Below are 23,378 nucleotides of genomic sequence, written 5' to 3'. Positions count from 1 at the left end.
CAAGCCTATTTTCTGATCATAAAGCCTTGAAACTAGAATTCCCCTGCAAAAAAGAGAAAAAGAATCCCACAAAAATGTGGAAACTAAACAACATACTTTTAAAAAATGAATAGGTCAAAGAAGAAATAAGTGCAGAGATCAAAAGATATATACAGACTAATGAAAATGACAATACGACATATCAGAATCTATGGGATGCAGCAAAAGCAGTGATAAGAGGGAAGTTCATATCACTTCAGGCATATATGAACAAACAAGAGAGAGCCCAAGTGAACCACTTAACTTTACACCTTAAAGAACTAGAAAAAGAAGAAGAAAGACAACCCAAAACCAGCTGAAGAAAGGAAATAATAAAAATCAGATCAGAAATAAATGAAATAGAGAACAGAAAAACTATAGAAAAAATTAATAGAACAAGGAGCTGGTTCTTTGGAAAGATCAACAAAATTGACAAACCCTTGGCAAGACTTACCAAGGAAAAAGAGAAAGAACTCATATAAACAAAATTCAAAATGAAAGAGGAGAAATCACCACAGACACCATAGATATACAAAGAATTATTGTAGAATACTATGAAAAACTTTATGCCACTAAATTCAACAACCTAGAAGAAATGGATAAATTCCTAGAACAATACAACCTTCCTAGACTGAGTCAAGAAGAAGCAGAAAGCCTAAACAAGCCTATTAGTAGAGAAGAAATAGAAAAAACCATTAAAAACTCCCCAAAAATAAAAGTCCAGGCCCTGATGGCTATACCAGCGAATTTTATCAAACATTCAAAGAAGACTTGGTTCCTATTCTACTGAAAGTCTTCCAAAAAATTGAAGAAGAAGCAATACTTCCAAACACATTTTATGAGGCCAACATAACCCTCATACCAAAACCAGGCAAGGATGGCACAAAAAAAGAAAACTACAGACCAATATCTCTAATGAATACAAATGCTAAAATACTAAACAAAATACTAGCAAATTGAATACAACAACATATTAAAAAGATAATACATCATGATCAAGTGGGATTCATTCCAGAATCTCAAGGATGGTTAAACATACGTAAAACGGTTAACGTAATACACCATATCAACAAAACAAAGAACAAAAACCACATGATCTTATCAATAGACGCAGAAAAGGCTTTCGATAAAATACAACACAATTTTATGTTTAAGACTCTCAACAAAATGGGTATAGAAGGAAAATATCTCAACATGATAAAGGCCATATATGATAAACCATCAGCTAACATCATATTAAATGGCACTAAACTGAAAGCTTTCCCCCTTAAATCAGGAACAAGACAGGGTTGTCCACTCTCTCCACTCTTATTTAATGTGGTACTAGAGGTTCTAGCCAGAGCAATCAGACAAGACAAAGAAATAAAAAGCATCCATATCGGAAAAGAAGAAGTAAAGGTATCACTCTTTGCAGATGATATGATCCTATACATCGAAAACCCCAAAGAATCCACAAAAAGACTACTAGAAACAATAAGCTAATACAGTAAGGTCGCAGGATACAAAATTAACATACAGAAGTCAATAGCCTTTCTATATGCCAACAATGAAACATTTGAGAACGAACTCAAAAGAACAATCCCCTTCACGATTGCAACAAGAAAAATAAAATACTTAGGAATAAACATAACAAAGAATGTAAAGGACTTATATAATGAAAACTATAAACCATTGTTAAGGGAAATCGAAAAAGATATAATGAGATGGAAGAATATACCTTGTTCTTGGTTAGGAAGAATAAATATAATCAAGATGGCCATATTACCCAATGGAATATACAAATTTAATGCAATTCCCATCAAAATTCCAATGACATTTTTTAAAGAAATGGAGCAAAAAATCATCAGATTTATATGGAACTATAAAAAACCCTGGATAGCCAAAGCAATCCTAAAGAAAAAGAATGAAGCTGGGGGCATTACAATGCCTTACTTCAAACTATATTCTAGGGCCACGACAATCAAAACAGCATGGTATTGGCAGAAAAATAGACACTCAGACCAATGGAACAGACTAGAAAACCCAGAAATAAAACCACATATATAAAGTCAAATAATTTTTGATAAAGGGGCCAACAACACACAATGGAGAAAAGAAAGCCTCTTCAATAAATGGTGCTGGGAAAACTGGAAAGCCACATGCAAAAGAATGAAACTGTACTACAGTCTGTCCCCTTGTACTAAAATTAACTCAAAATGGATCAAAGATCTAAACATAAGACCTGAAACAATTAAGTACATAGAAGAAGACATAGGTACTCAACTCATGGACCTGGGTTTTAAAGAGCATTTTATGAATTTGACTCCACAGGCAAGAGAAGTGAAGGCAAAAATTAATGAATGGGACTACATCAGACTAAGAAGTTTTTGCTCAGCAAGAGGAACTGATAACAAAATAAACAGACAGCCAACTAAATGGGAAATGATATTTTCAAACAACAGCTCAGATAAGGGCCTAATATCTAAAATATACAAAGAACTCATAAAACTCAACAACAAACAAACAAACAATCCAATAAAAAATGGGAAGAGGACATGAACAGACACTTCTCCCAGGAAGAAATACAAGTGGCCAACAGATATATGAAAAGATGCTCATCTTCGTTAGTTATTAGAGAAATGCAAATCAAAACGGCAATGAGATACCATCTCACACTTGTTAGATTGGCTATTATTAACAAGACACGTAATAGCAAATGTTGGAGAGGCTGTGGAGAAAAAGGAACCCTCATCCACTGTTGGTGGGAATGTAAAGTAGTACAACCATTATGGAGGAAAGTATGGTGGTTCCTCAAAAAACTGCAAATAGAACTACCTTATGACCCAGCAATCCCTCTACTGGGTATATACCCCAAAACCTCAGAAACATTGATACGTGAAGACACATGTAGCCCCATGTTCATTGCAGCACTCTTCACAGTGGCCAAGACATGGAAACAACCAAAAAGCCCTTCAATAGAAGACTGGATAAAGAAGATGTGGCACATATACACTATGGAATACTACTCAGCCATAAGAAATGATGACATCGGATCATTTACAGCAAAATGGTGGGATCTTGATAACATGATACGAAGTGAAATAAGTAAATCAGAAAAAACCAGGAACTGCATTATTCCATACGTAGGTGGGACATAAAAGTGAAACTAAGAGACATTTATAAGAGTGTGGTGGTTACAGGGGGAGGGGGGAGAGGGAGAAGTAAAGGGGGAGGGGGAGGGGCACAAAGAAAACTAGATAGAAGGTGACATAGGACAATGTGACTTTGGGTGATGGGTATGTAACATAATTGAAAGACAAGATAACCTGGACTTGTTGATCTTTGAATATATGTAACCTGATTTATTGATGTCGCCCCATTAAAAAAATAAAATTATAATTAAAGAAAAAAAAGAGTGTGGTGGTTACAGGTGGAGGGGGGAGAGGGAGAGGGAAAGGGGGAGGGGGAGGGGCACAAAGAAAACTAGATATAAGGTGACAGAGGACAATCTGACTTTGGGTGATGGGAATGCAACATAAGTGAACGACAAGATAACCTGGATTTGTTATCTTTGAATATATGTATCCTGATTTATTGATGTCCCCCCATTAAAAATAAAATTATAAAAAAATAAAATAAAATCTATTTGTCGATTTTAGAGAGAGAGAAGAAAGGGGCAAGAAAGTGGGAGAGAAGCACCAAACCATTCCTGTATGTGCCCTGGCTGGGAATCAAACCCACAACCTTTGCATTAGGGGAGGATGCTAACCAACCAAGCTATCTGGCCAGAGGTAGATATTTTATTTCTATCATGGAGGTTTATAGTTATGGAGCATTGGAGGGAAACGTACTTATAATCATCTGAATTTAGACTCTAACTCAATTTTACATGAAAACAAAAAAACTATTCCTGCACAGTTTTAATATATACTGAATTTCTCTGGAACACAACAATTATGTAAATCAAACAAATATTGCCCTTACTTTTTGTTCAGAAGTTTTGAAAAGACTTATTCAGCATTTTGGAAAATGCCGTTGCTGAGAGCAATGCTAAATCACCTACAACACACCTGAACTCTTTTGTACCTGGAGCTATTTCTTGCAGACCAATATCAGCACCTCCTTTTAAGCTGTTAATGTTGTTATACCTGAACATTTGCATATTCCAATACTTATTACTTTATTATATTTTTGTTTTTTGACTTTGTATTATAGTTAGTACATTATTATATAGTAATGTCATTTTATTTCTGTTTTACATTATTTACCAGGCCTTCAAGGTATTGATGGTTTTTCCCCTGCCATGATCTCTTTCTGCAAAGTCCTTCCCCCCATCCCATCTATGCTGAAACTATGATAGAGCACGCATACGTGCACATGAATGGATGCATTTCGTCATAGTAAAGGAGTCTTACAAAACACCTGGGATGAAAAGGAGGAGTTGCGTTAACTGGGGTTAAAAGCCTCTGTCCTACGCTGTGCTCCCAGACGGAGTACCATGTTTCGGTCCCTCAGGACACAGCATAGGAAGCCTCCAGCCGGCTGCAGGGAAACTCTCTCAGGGGACAGGGACAGATGATGAATGAGACACACAGTTAACGAACCGAACAATGGGCATTACCCAAACCATAAGGCTGGGCTGGCCTTCTGGATTTTTGCTTTTGCTCCATTGATTTCAGCTTTAAGTAACTCTTAAAAATGGCAAAATTAGCATGTGAACTACCATTCCTCAAAGACAGAAATTAAACCAGCGGTCTGCCTCTCCCCTGTTCTCTGAAGTTGAGCACAATTTTTAACTCTTTTCTTCAACAGCCACCTCTCCTCTCATGTCACTCTTGCTTTAGAAACAGCACCTGGTGATATTTTTATTTTCCTTTGTCATCAATTATAATTCACTGGCTGATGTCACCGGCCTCCTTGCTTGTTTAAATGGGCGCCAATAATTTCATTACGGATCCTCCAGGTTTCACCTTTTTTTTTTTTTCAGTGTCACATTAAGGTGTTTTATTTCTCTTGTTTATGCACTAAAAGCTTAATACACTGCTCCTGACAAATTCATGGCTGCAGATCTGAAGTGTATTCATAATGTACTTTCTTATGCTAGGCTTGGAAAGCTCTCAAATCCTTTGTAGTCATTTGAAGTAACATTGCCTGTTTTGAAAACCTGGGGCTCAAGAAGGAAGGTTAATCCAGGGCTGGGAAGATCTGAAATGAAGGGAAACAAGCACAGAGACGGTCACATCAAGGCAACAGACAGACACGAAGGCTTAGCCACCAGGTGGCCACGGCATAAAACAGCGCAGTCAAAGGAATTGTCTTGGCAAACCCAGTTCACGCAGATCCAGAGCTCAGCATAGACGTTCTATCTCTAATTGGTTAAAGTTTTAAAAATATTTATTCTTGGGCCTGAAATCTAGATTTTGAAATCTGTCTCTCCAAATGCCCCAGCAAGAGAGAGCACTTAGAAGTCATAACAAAGCAAACCGAAGAATATGTGTGTGTGTGTGTTTACATATGTATTGTGTATTACAGCAGTTACAGAAATTTGGCTTCCAATAATGTCAAAATATTGTTTTAACTCTTTTCCTTCTCAAATCGTTGCTTCTGTGTAGGGGCTAAAACGCTATTTCTTGCTTTAGGACCTTTTCACACGTGGTTCCTTCAGTCTAGAAGGAAATGACACTCACCTTTGAATGGCTAACCCCATTTACTTTTCAGGTTGCAGAAAATCTACAAATTTTTCAAAGAAACCTTTTTTTAACTCCCAAATCCAAAATATAATGCCACGTACGTGTTCTCTTGTACTAATTTTTATTTTCCTTCGGCATTCTTTACCAATTTATAATGCCTTGTGTACTTAATTATTTGTTAAATGTCAAGTTTCTCTCCTAAACTGCAACTTCATTGAGGCACAAACATTTTCCTTTTTGTTTACCATTACCTCTGTATCACCTAGAAACATCTAAGAAAAAACACTTGTGAATCATAAATGAAAGAGTTCCAGAGAAGTCAGGAACAGAGAAAATGGGAATGAATTTAAAAAATAACATTTTAGAAATAATTATTTAGGTTCCACATTCTCTTTGTAAATATCATCCTGAAGACATTCAAGTTCAAATACAATAAGATAGTGATAATGTAATGTGACAGTTTGCTTTTTGTTTGTTTCATCTCCATATGGACATTAGTTTTTGGTTTCCTAACTCAGCCGCCCAATTGTATTTCCTATCTGCAACCTTTTAAACAACACTGAACACTGTCACTGGTGTTGCATAAGTAGAAATAGCAGATGCTTTTGATAAATTCTTGCAATTTAATTAAACATTGAAACAACAAATAAATTAGAACCACACTAAGTATGGAACAGCATTTGTCAAAGAGGCTTAAATTGATCATTGAAACAAAAAATTCTTTTCTGTGGCGTGGCTTTCAGTTTTCAAGTGAAGGAGAAGGTTTGTAAGAGAGAAAATATGGTCTCCAGAGCCACACTTCTGTGCATGGATCTTCACTACCATGATTCCAACTCTCATGTCCATTACTTCTTTGCCTGGGACTATGGATTAACTGTCCAATTCTTAATTCTTTTAACTGTAAAGTCAGAACAACTCTGGGTTAATCCAAACATCTATCTTCTCTACTTCATAATCAAAACTGCTAAATAGCCCAAGGGCTAGAGGGCTAGAGAAAATAATCACACAGACTGGGGTCATTGTCCTCAGAATAGTTCAATATATTAGCTCGTATTCTGGCTATCTCTTTAGATCTTCCAAATCACCTCCTTCTGTCATCCCAAAACTTTACTAAGTCTTCACCTATCTCTTTAATCACACAATATTGGCTTACGTTCTCAGTTAAAGGCAAATAAAAACACTGCCAAGTTGAAGTAGATAGGGCATGCTCAGACTAGAAACATTGCTGAATTGTTGTTAGGGCTGAAGAACAGATTCTAAGCTAAGGTTCAGTTATAACATCCAAACCACACTGCGGGTCCAACAAACCAAAGGAGCTGCTGGCTCTTCCATGATTGGTTGATTTCAAAACAGGAGTACATACACTCAGCTGAGCTCAGAACTGCACTGGTCCTGCTGTCGTCTGTGTGCGAACACTGACTGGCTGTGTCCTGCCTCTATCCTCACAGGCCTCTATTCCACACCAGTTTTTTTGCAATTCATCTGACTTCTAAAGCACACACCCAATCCCTAACAGCAAGGGAAGCTGGGACATACAGTTTTTAAGGGGAGTTCCACATTGCTAAATCAGGATTTACAGGGTAAGAGGCTCAGAAAATGTGGGAAGGTCCTTTCCAGAGGCATCTACAAAATACACATGTTCAAAATACACTTGCCATACTGATTGCCTTTTAGTCAACATGCCTTTTTTCACAATTATTTTCTGAAATAAAGCAGCAAACTGCATTTTTCAGAATCCATTTTCCTATATAATTCTGGCCACTCAGTATCTGCCAGTAAGAGACACTCACATGAGGTGAATGGAAAGGGAGAGAAAGCCTTTATTCCGTGAAGGCCACTGCCGGAGAGGTGTAGTAAGATGCAGAATTTGCAGCAATTTCTTAACCATTCACTTTAGTCATGTAGACCGAGACATTTGTTTAGATCTTTCTAAATGCTACTGAGACTGCTAGCAATTTTCATGCTAGCTCTTGCGAAACTGTTTTGTAACAGAAGGCTGAGATTTTTCATGTTGGCTACTTGAACTTCATTCTCTCAGCATTTCCAATATTTGTGTAAACCAGCAATTTTCAACTGAGGTGCTGCAGCAGGCATACCCGTGTGCCTCAAGAATTTTTAAAATATGCAATACCTGACTGTTTAGTCAGGGCCACTGGCCTCTTATCCCTTATATTGTCAAGTAAAAAAATGACAACAAGCAACACAACAATAGCCTTCTGGTATGAATGAATCAAAATTATATTTATTTATTTTTTTTAGATCAACAAAATATATAGTATGTATTTTAGTATGCCACAGAATTTTGATACTTAGTTTATGTGTGCCAGGAGGTGAAAAAGATTTAGTTATTTTCTAAAAATAAAATTCTTCATTCTCTTAGAATGAATAAAGTTACTCGTTTTTCCAACTGAATCTGATACATTATTATTCCACCATTTACAGCCCTCGATAATTTCAACAATGATGAGCAAACCAACTCGTTCCCCACTTATCAGAAAATAGGATATATGAAAAAGAAAATCTTGACTTCATATTGATTATAATACATTCATTCACATTCTGTCTTAGCTCATTTTCTTCCTATTGCAAAAAATGAGGTAGTTCTCTTCCTGCTGAAGATTGATTCTTTTTGTCTCTGATCTTTTAGCCACCCTTTCTTTCTTTTCTTCTTTTATTGTTTGTTTCCCTAACTCTGCCTCTTCAGTTGCTCTTTTATATCATACAACCATGTATAAGTATCATAAATATCTGCTATATTAAACACAGGTACACAGGCATTAAGCCACATTCATGAAGATGGCTGTTATGCTTTGAAAATAGCTCAAAAACACTACTGTATAAAAATAAACAAGATTTACTTCCTCCTCACTCATCAAGTCCATTGTTGATAGTCCAAAAGCTCTACTCATCATAGTCCTTCAGAGACATGATAACAAAAGGCACCCACATTTTAATACAAAGAATCAGAGTTTAATGCTGCTGACAAAGAGAATGTGGATATTTTTGCAACAATTTTAAATAATTCTGCCTAGAAGTAACATGTGTCACTTCCTTTTTGTTTTTATAGCCAAAGAAGTCATATGGCCATGTCTAAATTCAGAGGAATTAGCAAAGGCAATCTGTGGACCTAGAATGAGAAAGCTTCTCAAAATATTGTCAAGTACTACTAATCTCCCACAACATGAACGCTTCTGTCAACCCTGCATAAGTGTCTAGTGGTCTTAATTTTACCAGCTGGATTTCCTTCCCAGAAAACTAGTCTTCCATTTCTTCTGGAGAGAGAACTCTAGTGGACAATAATTTTCTTTGAGGATTATCAAAAAATTGTTCCATTATGTTCTAGAATTAAATGAAGCTGGAAGAGAGCTGATGCTATTCTGATTCTTGATCTGTTTTATACAATTTTCTTCTCTTCAGTTCTTAAAGTCATTGTCTTTATTAAAAGTGTCTTAATATTTTGTGATACAGGTTTTTCTTTTATAATTTTTTTTTCATGATGTGGTCTTTTAGTATTTATTGTTTTGGGTGTTTTGTACCTCTTTCAAGTGGATTTCTTTTTAACCAGGTAATTTTCTATGCTCTAGTTTTCTGGAATTACTGTTAATGTTAACCCTACCCTTTAATTCCTTTTCCTCTTCTATAAATTTAGCTTTGTGTTTTTTTTAATCATTTTCTGAAAACATTGCCTTTATTTTTTAATAATTCTGTGAAGATTTAATATCTTTCATATTCTCCATTTCCAAGATTATTCTGTTAATGTTCCTTTTTATAGCATTTGTTCTGATTTTATGACTACACTATCTTTTACATTTTGAAGTATCCTCATGGGTACATTAGTGATTCTGGTGAAGTATTCTTTTATTCTCGACACTCTCTTTCATCTAATTTCTTATTTTTTATAGTTTTTTTTTGCTTTTTGACCTTTACATTAATATTTTTTAAATCTTATCTTTATCTCAATTGTCAATGCATTACAGTGAAACATTAAAATAGTTTTAGAAGCTTTGTATGCAAAGGCAGCTCTTGCAAGTAGTAGACTCCATCTTGGAATGCTTGGGTAGGAATCTTAGAATTTTTTAGGCAACCCACTGAGTATAAGGAATGGGGGATTTTCTTTTCTCTCATTGTCATTGCTTCACCAGAGAAAAGTACTCAGATTTCCAGCCTTGTTGGTACAGCCTTGGCAGTCAGTGTTCTGAGAGTATGTTTTGGTTATTCATAAGAAAATTAGTGGCTTAAAATGATAAAAATTATTATCTCACAGTTTCTGCAGGCAACCTATCACTATGCTGTACACCTGAAACTAATACAAAATAATATTGAATGTAAGCTGTAATTGAAAAATAAAATTATAAAATAAAATCAGAAGAATTGGCTATGAAGTGAAAACAGATGTCTTATTTCAGTAAAGGTAGGCATCACACTGAGCCTCCATTTTTTTTTAGCTCTGAAACATCAGTGGGGATATTTTTTTCATGGATGTTGCTCTGGTCAAATTATGGAATAATGTATGTCATTGTACTTGGACAAATTCCAATGCCTAGTATATCATATATATATATGTATATGGGTGTGTGTGTGTTTGTGTGTGTGTGTGTTCTTACCTAGTGAGCAAAGATCACATTAAAGATTTGATACTATTATATTTCATACTTTGTTACTAAATAACTTCACATTATGGCTTTTTTTTAAATCAGGCAAAGACAACAAACCTTTTTTTCTCTCTCTAAGGATTGGATATGTGTGGATGGGGAGAGGAATGGTCACGTGTAAGGATTTGAATCCTAAGCCTGGCATGCCATGTAGCAGTGCAGGTTCCCTCATGCAGGTTGGAGAGTTGCAGAGAAATGTATCTTTCCCTGGAATAAACTCTGATTTTTCCTGTTATTTAGGCCAGTTGTCTCTTGTTACTCATTTAAGAGGTGTGGGGCTTCCCATGTCCATGACCCTGATGTGATTCCTCCACCCTCCCTAGATACCTACACACTGACCACTTGCTGACTTCAGCCTCCTAAGTCCAAGTCAGAGCTAGTAGAACCTGGAGAATACCTTCATTTTTAATTGAATCTCTAGATCTTTATTGACTTTTTTCCCCTTATCCCTCCTTCTTTCTTCTTTCTATCCCTCTTAATTTAGAAAAAAAGTTTTTCATTACTGAATACAACATATTTAGGTGCCTGTTATCTCCAGAGAGATGGTGATTGCATTGTGCATTAGCTTGAAAGTTCATTCCCAGCTTAATGGTCTTAAAGAGAAATGGATGCACTTTGGCTAAACCAGGAAAGCTGATCGCTACCTAAATTACAAATTCATCTTTATAGTGGATAGATGTTGAGGATATTCAAGAACAGACACACCCAAAGTCATGCCAATTAGTTGTGGAGAAAGGCTTGACTAGAAGGTGATTTGAGATATAAACAAACTTTATTTTTCAAACCTAGGCCCTTAATGAACATATTACATATATCACATAGATGAAAGACTTTGGAAAGATGTCCATACTCTCCCAGGGCATGTGGGAACCTGGAGATGAATTCTTCATAAAATGATGCATCTATTTGAAGAAATTACACATGAGAATTTTAAGTTTGACACTTTCTCCTTAATTCTTTGCCCCCTCCCTCCCTCTCTCCCTTCCCTCCCTCCCTCCCTCCTTTCCTTCCTTCCTTTTTTCCTTCCTTCCTCTCTTTCTTTCTTCCTTCCTTCCTTTTTTCCTTCCTTCCTCTCTTTCTTTCTTTCTTTCTTTCTTTCTTTCTTTCTTTCTTTCTTTCTTTCTTTCTTTCTTTCTTTCTTTCTTCTTTCTTTCTTCTCTTTCTTTCTTTCTTTCTTTCTTTCTTCTTTCTTTCTTCTTTCTTTCTTTCTTTCTTTCTTTCTTTCTTTCTTTCTTTCTTTCTTTCTTTCTTTCTTTATTTCTTTCTTTTTCTTTCTTTCTCTATCTACTTGCCTTCTTTATGCCAGTAGATAGGTGTTGATTCTTCATAATGCTGACAAAGAAAACTTTTGTTTACTCCTCTAATAAAAACAGGCTAATAACAACTGGTGATGCTACTCACTGGCTTTACTTTTGGTAAAGATTGGATGCAGCTCCAGTTTCTCAGTAGACAAATAGGAGCCTGATTAAAAAGCATTTTCTGGATCAGTCCTGAGGATCCTTGATTTCTCTGGAATCATCTCAGAACAAGTGGGTAAATTTTCCCAATGAAAGTAATACAACCAGAAAGACACAGAGTATCAAGTTTTGTGGAAGGCAATGTCAGCAAGAATCTTTGTCATTTCTACCTTTCATAGATAGTCATGGTTTCCTCCTGTGTTTACAGCCCAAGTTGTGTTTAGGTTTACCATTTTTTCTGTGAGCTGTTTTAAGCTAACTTAATATTTTGAAACTCCATCACCATTGTTCTTATTAAATCAGTAACTAATCAGTTCAGGGGTCTGTTGTGCCCTATTGTTGCTAGCTCAGCTAAAATAGACATTTGGTTAATTTTTTTTTTGTTTTTGAGCAATATATTCTCATAACTTCTAATATATTGACAAGAAGATTTTTTATTGTTATTCTGAGTCTAACGTTGTGACTTATGGCAGGTGTTCAGTTATGATGACAGTACATTCTCAAGATAAAAATGTCATTGGTCTAGAACATGCACGTAAAGACTCTGGGTAACCAGAGTGTAACTATTTAGAGCACCGGCATTGGAAATATTTTTTTCTGAATAAATACCTCAACAATAAAACATCTTATAGAATTTCAGGAGATTTTTCTGAAGGGAAACAATTTCAAAATATATTGACATTTCACTTCTGGTCATAATTGCTTCTCATCTTCTCCACAAAATTCTGTCAGTTTAGGGTCAGTTATCCATTGAATCTTTTTCCACTTTGAACATACACCACATACAGAGTGCTCTTACAATTCTGTTGTACTCCCATTTTTAGAATACCAAAAGTAATAGAAAAAATATATAATTGATTAATATGGATTTATAATCATATTGCAAGCAATAATCCATTTAATTTTGTAAGAGTTTTAGCTATGTTTCCTTTAAGCATCTAACCACACTAAGTTCTGTAAATGTATTTCATTTATGGAAATATATTATGCACTCAAACGTCCAAAACACCTGCATTGCATAAAATGAGGTTAACGTCTTTATATCATAGATTACAAATAATAACTATAATTTATAGTTAATAATAACAATGACAAATATCTATTTAATGCTTACCATGCAGAAGCCTGTCTTGAAGCATTTTTAAATGCTGGATGACTCATTGGTTTACTCAAAATACCCAGTTGTTATGTTGTTTATTGAGTGGCACTAAGTTTACCTTTAATAAGGTGAATGCACATGGTAATATATTACATTGCATAGAGAAACATGAATCTTTGTTTGAGTTGCCCTTTCCAAAAGAATGATTACTATCACTATCTCAGTCTCTCATCTTCAGGGTACTGAAATTGGGAGGATACATCTCTCAGGAGATGGGAGAGTGGGGGCCACCTTAGGCTTCAGAAGCATCTTCTGAAGATGGGGTAGCACCAACCTTCAAATCGTGCATTCTTGAGTATTTGTAAATCAATCATGAGCCCAAACAGAAGTGACATATACTTTTAGACTGAAATATACACATATACAATGGGGTAAATACTGAGGTATAAACAGATTTATACTGCAGATGTCACATGGCTCTTAAGGTACTACTGTGAATCTTTACAAACATGATGGATAATTAACTTTTATTTTAAATTTCTCTCTCTCTGTATCTCAGGCATCTGAATGACTAATTTTCTTTGGAATCTTAATCTGGGAAATGGTATTTTAGATCATTTAAGTATTATTCAGAACTAAACATACAATAGGACTTACTAAGCACCCGCTGATTTATTTATTTAGGATAATACCACATCTTGTTTAAAAATAGTCATCAAATAACTGAAAATGAATGACAGTATAAAAGAGATTCTTTCTATTGAACTAAGACATAGGGTCCAGAAAAATCAAGAAAACAACATAAGCTTTACCTGCATCTTGTTCATGGAAATAATGTCCAGTCTATCATCCTGGCAATCATTATGAAGTCTACACATGATGAGTTATAGAAGAGAGCTTTATCAATTTTAAACAGATATAAAAATATCTTTCTTGGAATGACAGTGTGGTATTAATGATTCTTGATGTGATTAGAGCAGAGATAAAATGTCAGCTAGCAATGATCATGCTGGTAATGTCAGAAAGATAGTATTACACAATACACAGGGCTTATGCACCAATGAAATGAGACGGTAGATGTGTGGATGCACTTGGCTAACCTTAAAGCATCATCTCAAGATTTCTCAAGCTGAGGTTCATGTACATACACACAAAGGCTCACTCTAAGTTTTGTTTTGGTTTGAGATTTATTTCAATAACAATTTTACAAAATTTACCTCTCATAGAAGTTAAAGAATTTATCCTACAAAGTGACTTTAAATAATGATGTTCTATCAAAAGGTATTTCTTACAAGGATAAACCCTTGTTTTCGGAAGTTTGGGTTTCTTAAACTGAGATCCATGGCTACCACCTTGAGGTTTGTGAGAAATAAAGTTTTTTAAAATGGCTCTTGGAAATCACAATTCTGCAAATCACTGCTCTATAATACATCTATTATATTGTCAACTGAATTTTTAAGAGCAACTAATGAGGATGCTTATAAATAAGAAAAAGTGACCCACTTCTTTCATATCTGTTAAAAATATTTACAAAGATGTTGCTTAGAAATTTCGCCCATCTCTGCCCCTCGGGGCTCTCCCAGCAGGTGCTGGGTAGCCCAGGAGAATGGCAGAATTCACAGATGTTCCACGTCAACACTTTGCACAGGGTGATTGCCCTGGAGATCAGACAATGACTTGCACAATTATCTAAAATTTTCAATAATTCTGGTATCAAAGGAGGGGTTATTATACTATTAATATTTAAAAGTGAAATTTTTGTCATCACTCTTGATTGACAACTTTGGATATTTTATAAATGCACTCTGTGATTCTGATGTGTGTGTATGTATATACATATTGTACATACATAAATATATATATTTTATACATATATATTAATTTTTTCTCTTTATTTTTAAGAGTACAAAGGATAGTTCGCTGAACTGCATAAGAACAAGTTATAAAGATTAATAGAGCCAAAGATTTCTAGTAAATGAGAAAGAACTCTTCTCTTTGAAAGCAAACTATATAGGGATGCAAGGGACAGCATGTACTCAGAGCAGGCGAAGCATTTGAATAAATACAAATATTAGTAAGATTTGGAAATTTCTCTTGTTGTCATATAATCATTATTATATTTTTTCTGTTATAATTTTAGTGAGTTTATTGAGTTTATTTTTTTGTGTGTGAAGGTGTACAGATTAAAGGACCTCAATATGGGAAAAACAGATGATATTACAACTAATTTTAGACTCTATTTTTAAAAACTATCACCTTAAAAAAGTATATTATTGCAGCCATAAAGCTAGTAAGTATGGCTAAACATTTACTGAACACAATACAAGGCAGATCTATGTCAACACTTGTCTGGGTCCAAGTGTTTTTTGAATTTTACTCATATAATGAATTCAATTTGCAGATAAGGAGATTACAGCACTACTCTGTAAGAAAGTGTCAAACTGGCATCCAGATTTGAGAAATTAGATATCCATTGTTTTTAGGCATCAATCGTCTACACACAGCAGGAGAGAGTGGGTTCTAAAACCAGCTGATTTTTGCATTTAGTTTAGTCCAGCACTTCACAAGGTAAAGAATGGAAGAATGAGCACTATACTGAGAAATAGAGAGAGGACATGGGTTTGAGTTTAATACTACCATTAATAACTATATGACTTAGAGTGGTCGTTTGGCCCTCTGGGCTCAGTTTTATTTATTTAAAAAATAAAAGGGTTGGGTTTAATCTGGGATGGCAAATACGTAGCAAACATGATGCTAATACCTTAGTCTGTATTGTGATAAATCGTTATCCACTCTATTCTACCAACTTCGAACATGGAATTAAAACCTGCTCAACTCAGCTTCCCACATAATCTCTTTGGATTGATTGAAACTGCTGTGTGAGATAAAACCTAGGTTTCATCCTTGGATAATATGATATATAAGCCCTCATCGAGTACAAATAATAAATGGTCTTCACACTTAATAATATACTTGAAATAGGGGGTTCTGAGTGTGCATTTGAAAGTGGGGAGGAGCAGAGAGAGCTGTAGATAGATGGGAAGAAGAGGACACTGAGCCAAACAACTATGAAGACATTTTCAAGGCTGACTCACGTCCATGTCTTACACAGTAGGAAGCTTTCCCCAGTGAGACAATTTACTTCTCCAACTAGCCCGTACTCAGTTTCTCAGCATGAAGTCAGAACACTGAATTTATTACCAGTACAATGAATTATTTCATTTAATCACAGGCTTGGATCTTGCTGTTGCATCTTCTAATTGTTCCATTTCCTGTATATGGTGATGGGTCCTTATCCACAATCTCACATTTGTTTTCAGACCTCATGATGCAAAGAGCAGGAATCTTTTCCTGTATATCTAAACAATCACATGTACTTGGATTCCTAATAAAGATTATCAATAACATAAAGGAGATAGAGAAGAAGCAGGAAAAAGGAGGAAAGGAACATTTATAGGTGTATTATTCCTGATACTTTTGAAATGAATCCATAGAAGAAGGCCTTTGATATAATGAAAAGCTTCATGGGTTTAAAATTCTAAAATCAATTGTGGGCTCCTATTGTTTTCTTTTTTTATTAAAATCCTTACACATCTGAATAGTCTCTAAATTTCGTGCAGCTGATTTTTAAAAGCAAGTGTGCGTCTACTCTGCATGAATTAATCCAAAGAATCAAGGGATAACCAGGATGAGGAATAAGGAAAGAAAATCTCAGACATTCCTTGGATCTTATGGAACCAGAGTTTTCAGGGGTTTGAAAATAGCTAATTTCTGAATGTATTGTCTTCCAGGTTCTGAGATAGTATTCAGCTGGATAAAGATTCAGAGATCCAAGGTCCTGGCCTAACTCATCAGACCAATCAAATAAAAAACAGACAATACTATGTTTTCTTTCTGAACAGCTGGGGTCAAATGACATTAACAGAAAGAATGACAGGTTTCTGCTTTGGAGAATGGCGGAGTAAGTAGCTTGTATCATGTAACCCCTTCATCTGAGAATAACTTTATAAAGCTGGATTAGAAGGACTGGAGAAAGCAGAACATGTTGAGCTGAGAAAACATCTGTTCACTGCGTCTTTGATTTGGGGTTTTCCAGTGCACAGTGTGAGACATAGTGGGAAAACAAGCACACAGCTTTTTGGAAATAGGATGAGACAGAGGAAACAATCTACTAGATCATGGCTGACATGGAACTGATAGGAACTGCATCATGGGGCAAGAAGATGAGGGAAAAGAGCACGACAAAGTTGTGAGATAAACATTCTGTGTGACTTGTTCTCAAACTTGCAGTATCTCGTTCCATAAGACCAAGAGGAAACAAGAAGACAGCGGTTTCCAAGACGACACAAAGCTAAGCAGAGCTTCTGGAAGAAACAAACGTTGTAATTCAGGGTCCTTCATGGAGGATGCTGTCCAGAAATAGTTTTAGCCTCTATTTTAGAAGTATGAGGTCTTAAATGAAAGGCAAACTAGAAATAGGTCCACCATCAAAAGTCCGAAATTCAGCATTTTTGAACTCAGTCCCGTAATCAACAGCCTTGGTACAAGCCCTTTCAGACTGCTAGTCAGAAAATAATTAAATATTTTCTGAAGAAAGAAACATCACTCCTCTATTCCTCTGACCCCTGAAAACCACAACAGAAGTCTCTTGTATAATAAAAATTAGTAGGGAATTTTTTTCTTTATTTTTTTGCCTAGGTTTATCGTACCATGGTTACTTTGAAAAGGTCACAAAACCTGAGGGCACCGGAGGTAACTGAGGACCCTTCTTTTTCCAACCTATGTTTCCTGTCAATAAAGAAGCAGAGACACAAGCCACAGAGAACAAAGGCTCTCTTTGAACCAGGGGTCAGACCCAAAAAAACCCTGAAACCGGAATCTCTTTCTGGCCTCTTTCGAATTGCTGGCCTTTCAGAATTTTCTCCTCCTCAACTGCGGAATCCATGTGGCTCTCTCCTAGAGAGCAAACTAATCATCTTCTTTTATTTATTGACTTTTTAAGTGCCTTAAGGTAACTGAAAACACACGCAAGTAGTTAAACTCCTACTGAGACTAAACTGCTATTTCCATAGTTTGTTAAGCATAACATCACACAGATTTTATTTTTAATTCATTTGAAAAGAGAGTTTTATTTCTCCATTCCCACACACACACATATCACACATATTTTTTTTCTATAGTACACAGATATCCCTACTGTTTATTTTTAAGGGGAATTAAATAGCATATATATATGTATATATATGTATGTATGTATATATGTATATACACACATATATATTTCATTGCTATGTTAGAAACTTAAAAATTGCAGAGATAATAAAATAATTATAAGAACAATTCTTTTTTAAGGGGATTGCCCATTCTCTTTTCTATATTTCACAGAATATAAGGCTTGTGCAAGTGAATTCAAGTGTGCTAAACATGAAAAGCTTATATAAAGTGTTAAACCAAGTTTATTAATTCCACATGATGCTGGTTTAAAGCTGATATTTCACTATGAATTGACTCAAATGAGAGTATGAACTGCCACTCAAACAAAACAAAGCCAGTTGATTCTGCCTCACCTTGTATAGAATAACCTTGGGAGATAGTCCCAACCCATGAACCACTTTTGTGCTTAGACATGGTGGCCATCTTCTAATGTGACTTGTCAGTAAGTTGATCAGATACCAATTTCAACTTGGCTTTCTGAAATATCACACCATTTTATTTGCTTGTTTTCATTGTTGTAGTTTTCCTTGTTGTTGAACTAGAATGCAAATGTTCACCAAATACGTACTATGCTGTGTGGACTGAAGCTATGTTTAAGGCAGGGGTTGGGAACCTATGGCTCGCGAGCCAGATATGGCTCTTTAGATGGCTGCATCTGGCTCGCAGACAAATCTTTAATAAAAAAATAATAACGTTAAAAATATAAAACATTCTATGTATTACAATTCATTCATTTTCTACCGCTCATGTTCATGGTTGTAGGTGGCTGGAGCCAATCACAGCTGTCCTCAGGGACAACACCAAATTTTTATTGGATAATGCATAATGTACATGGGTCATTGTGAGGTCAGGAAGTAAACTTTCCTCCTTTTAATCAAATAGTCAGCTAGCTAATTGCAGAAACCATTTTGACAAAGAAGAAGGCTAAAAGAAAAAAAGATGAGTAGTATACTTTTCAGCAGGAATGACAGAGGAATTCGCCTCTGTGGAGAGAGCAGGTTCTGCAGTGTGTCTAATATGCAATGATAAAACTGCATCGATGAAACAGTCAAATATAAAGCAGCACTTTGACACATGCCATACTATATTTGCATCAAAATATACAGCGGGGGACAGCAGGAAGAAAGCATGTCAAGAGCTACTGTGCAGAGTGCAAGCTAGTCAGCAGCAACTCCGTGTTTGGACCCAACAAGGTGACTGGAATTGGCTAGCTTTGCTGGTGCTTTAGCAATTGTGAGAAATGGAAAGCCATTCACAAATGGGGAGTATGCCAAAACATTCATGCTTGATGTTGCCAATGAACTTTTTGACGACTTTTCAGATAAAGACAAGATAATCAAATGAATAAAAGACATGCCTCTGTCAGCAAGAACTGTTCACGATTGTACCATCATGATGGCAAATCAAATTGAGGCAATACAAGTGAAGGACATAAATGCAGCACCATTCTTTTCTCTCACTTTGGATGAGTCAAAAGACATAAGCCATTTATCCCAGTTCAGCGTGATTGCAAGGTATGCTGTTGGTGACACACTATGTGAGGAAAGTCTTGCTGTTTTGCCTATGAAAAAGACAACAAGAGGGGAGAATTTATTCAAGTCTTTCACTGAGTTCGCTAAAGAAAAAAATCTACCAATGGATAAACTTATTTCAGTGTGTACTGATGGTGCTCCGCGCATGGTGGGGAAAAACAGAGGATTCATAGCGCTTCTTCGCGAACATGAAGAGAGACCCATCCTATGTTTTCACTGCATCCTACGTCAGGAGGCACTTTGTGCTCAGATGTGTGGCGAGCAGCTTGGTGAGGTGATGTCGATGGTCATTCGGGTGGTCAACTTTATTGTTGCCCAAGCTTTTTTTTTTTTTTTGTATTTTTCTGAAGCTGGAAACGGGGAGAGACAGTCAGACAGACTCCCGCATGCGCCCGACCGGGATCCACCCGGCACACCCACCAGGGGCAACGCTCTGCCCACCAGGAGGCAATGCTCTGCTCCTCCGGGGCGTCGCTCTGTTGCGACCAGAGCCACTCTAGTGCCTGGGGCAGAGGTCAAGGAGCCACCCCCAGCGCCCGGGCCCGGGCCATCTTTGCTCCAATGGAGCCTCGGCAGCGGGAGGGGAAGAGAGAGACAGAGAGGAAAGAGAGGGGGAGGGGTGGAGAAGCAGATGGGCGCTTCTCCTGTGTGCCCTGGCCAGGAATCGAACCCACGACCCCTGCACGCCAGGCCGACACTCTACCACTGAGCCAACCGGCCAGGGCCTTGTTGCCCAAGCTTTAAATGATCGCCAGTTTAAAACACTGCTGGATGAATTTGGGAATAATTATTCTGGTCTGCTTCTGCACAGCAATGTGCGTTGGTTGTCAAGACGGAAGGTGCCCAGCTGTTTCACAGCTTGTCTGAGCAAAATCCAGACTTTTCTTAAAATGAAAAACATCGAGCATCCTGAGTTAGCTAACACTGAATGGCTCCTAAAGTTCTACTATCTCGTGGACATGACTGAACATCTGAACCAGCTCAATGTGAAAATGCAAGGCGTTGGAAATACAGTCTTATCCCTTCAATAAACAGTGTTTGCATTTGAAAACAAGCTAGAACTCTCATTGTAGACATTGAAACAGGTTGTTTACTACACTTTAAAAAACTGGGAGAGTTTAAAGATGCATGCACAGCAAGTGACCCTGCTCAACATCTTGATCTCCAGCAGCTAGCGGGCTTCACATCTAATCTCCTGCAGTCATTCAAAGCGCACTATGGAGAATTTTGTGAGTGCACTCGTCTTTTAAAGTTCATCACCCATCCACATGAGTGTGCAGTGGACAGCGCCCACCTGAGTTACATCCCCAGTGTCTCCGTCAGAGGTTTTAAGCTATAAGCTGCTGACCTGAAGGCCTCAGACATGTGGGTGAATAAGTTCAAGTCACTGAATGAAGATTTGGGAAGACTTGCAGGACAGCAAGCAGAGTTGGTGAGCAAACACAAGTGAGGAGAAATGAAGAAACTTCAACCCGCGGACCAGTTGATTGTCAAAACTTGGAAGGCGCTTCCCTCACATACCACACACTGCAGCATGTGAGTATTGCCGTACTGACAATGTTTGGCTCTATGTATGCATGTGAGCAGTCTTTCTCACATCTAAAAAATGTTAAGACCAACCTATGATCATGTTTAACGGATGGCAGTCTCAACGCCTGCATGAAGCTTAACCTCACCACGTATCAACCAGACTACAAAGCCATCAGCACCAGAAGTCACATTAATGATAAGAAGTACCTTATTCATCAGTGGTTAGCAACAGCATAACAACATTATTAAAAAGAATTCAGAGACTTATTGTACTTTAAAAGTGTTGGTCTTACATAAAATGCACACATTTACTTGTATTTAGTGCTAAACATATTGTATGGCTCTCACGGAATTACATTTTAAAATATGTGGCATTCATGGCTCTCTCAGCCAAAAAGGTTTCCAACCCCTGGTTTAAAGTGACCTTTAGTTTTTCTAGGTGAAATAATCAAAGCAGCACTTCCTGAAGCTCAGCAATTCCAATATGATAACCTTTGTGGTTCATTTTTTCCCCATGATGAAAAGTGCCTATAGAACTTTTAAGGGTGGTCACTACATGACAGTGCTTATGGGAAGGTTATGTTTCCACATTTGGAATAGTTGATTTTTCTTCTTTCAGGTCCTCTTGGAAATGAAGATCATTTGTTGAAACTACTCAAGAAACTCACGTTATACAATGTTAGAAATCTATATTTTTGTGGAAGTAGCTTATGGGGGAGGAAGACAAGGAGCCATTCAACTGCTTAGGCCTTGGTAGTTTAGCTCAGTGTCAGATGGTATCTTTCCTATGGGTCCCTAAAGAAAGAAGCCCTTCCTTGTCTCTGGACCATTGGTTCTGGTGCTCCCTGACTCAGCTGTGCAGCTACAACAGATCATATGGAACACCAGGTGTTTTCCACTCAGGGGAATTTGGAAGTACAGGCAGAGCTCACAGAGGAAGTGTGCTCAAGATTGTTGCAACCGAGGGATACTATGCTTTAATGGAAACTCTGGGACAGTATGTCAAGCAAACTGAGCCAGTTCAGGAAGGCTTCACATCATGTGTTATAGATGTTCTCTAAAATAGAAATGAGGTTCTGGCCCTCTATGTTCTACCAGAGAAATCTGATTTCTAAAACAAAGAAATAAGGTACTGCTCTTAGGTCGGCATCTAGTAGCATAAAGTGTTCTGGGCTCTAAAATCAGAGGTAAGTAAATTCAAATTACTACTATGTTTATGTTGTGTTCTATCTCTGATGTTGAACAGCAAAACCAATCTCTCTGAGTCTTTTTTTTTTCTCCTCAGCAACATTGGTAGTTGAAATGAGCTATAGATAACGAGTCCCTTCTATCATCCCTGTCATTTGTAGTAGGTGGTCAATAAATGCTAACCCTCCATCTTCTTGAAGAAGTCATTTTCTTTTAAAAATTAAGGTTTCTACCTTAATTACAACTTACAGGCTTTCTGGATCTAAAATCAAGTAAGAGTAAATTTCTCTGTCATCAGCATCATTCCCAGAATGCCATGCTCTTCACAAAGTGTCTAACTATAGTAGAGGTCTGAAGTTAGGACACTCTCCCAAGGAGAGATTAAACGGGCATTCATTATGGCAGCTGGAAGGCTGCATTATTGTTCTTCCAAGAGGGAGAGATTTATGGCTTTACTTAATGAATGCTAATAGTTTTCTTATCAGTGGGTAGCAATACAAACATTTTTGTATATGGTAAGGTTAAAATAAACCTTCAGAGTAGATTTACAAAACTTGAAAGCTAGTGATTAGTTCTTGACAAGCCTGGCTAATAATAGGAGCTCCTGGAAGGCTACAGAGGTCTAACTTAGCCAGAATGCATTATTCTTCAGTGGTTTACGATTCTGCATCTGTCCTCTCAGAACTAGGCTGTCACATAAATGCATGCAGCTTTTGTGCTTTTCTTAAACTTCAAGGTGGTACTACTCACCAATGCAATCTGATTGCCAAGTAAAAAAAAAAAAAAGACAAAAAGCTTTCCTAATCAGTTATCAAAAATAATGTTCACATAACCTAATTTTGCTTTGAAAATAGATTCAGGGTGAACTAATATTTATTGGGTACCTGTTATTTATAAAAATGTTGTTAGAGTCTTTTCTGTATATATGCCATTCAATTTTTTTTTTTACAGAGACAGAGAGAGAGTCAGAGACAGTGACAGCTAGGGCCAGAGAGGAAGGGAAAGAGATGAGAAGCATC

Source organism: Saccopteryx leptura, chromosome 2 (assembly GCF_036850995.1).
Source record: "Saccopteryx leptura isolate mSacLep1 chromosome 2, mSacLep1_pri_phased_curated, whole genome shotgun sequence".
NCBI lineage: Eukaryota > Metazoa > Chordata > Mammalia > Chiroptera > Emballonuridae > Saccopteryx > Saccopteryx leptura.
The sequence above is the reverse complement of the archived record's forward strand: the minus strand, read 5'-3'. Positions refer to the sequence as shown.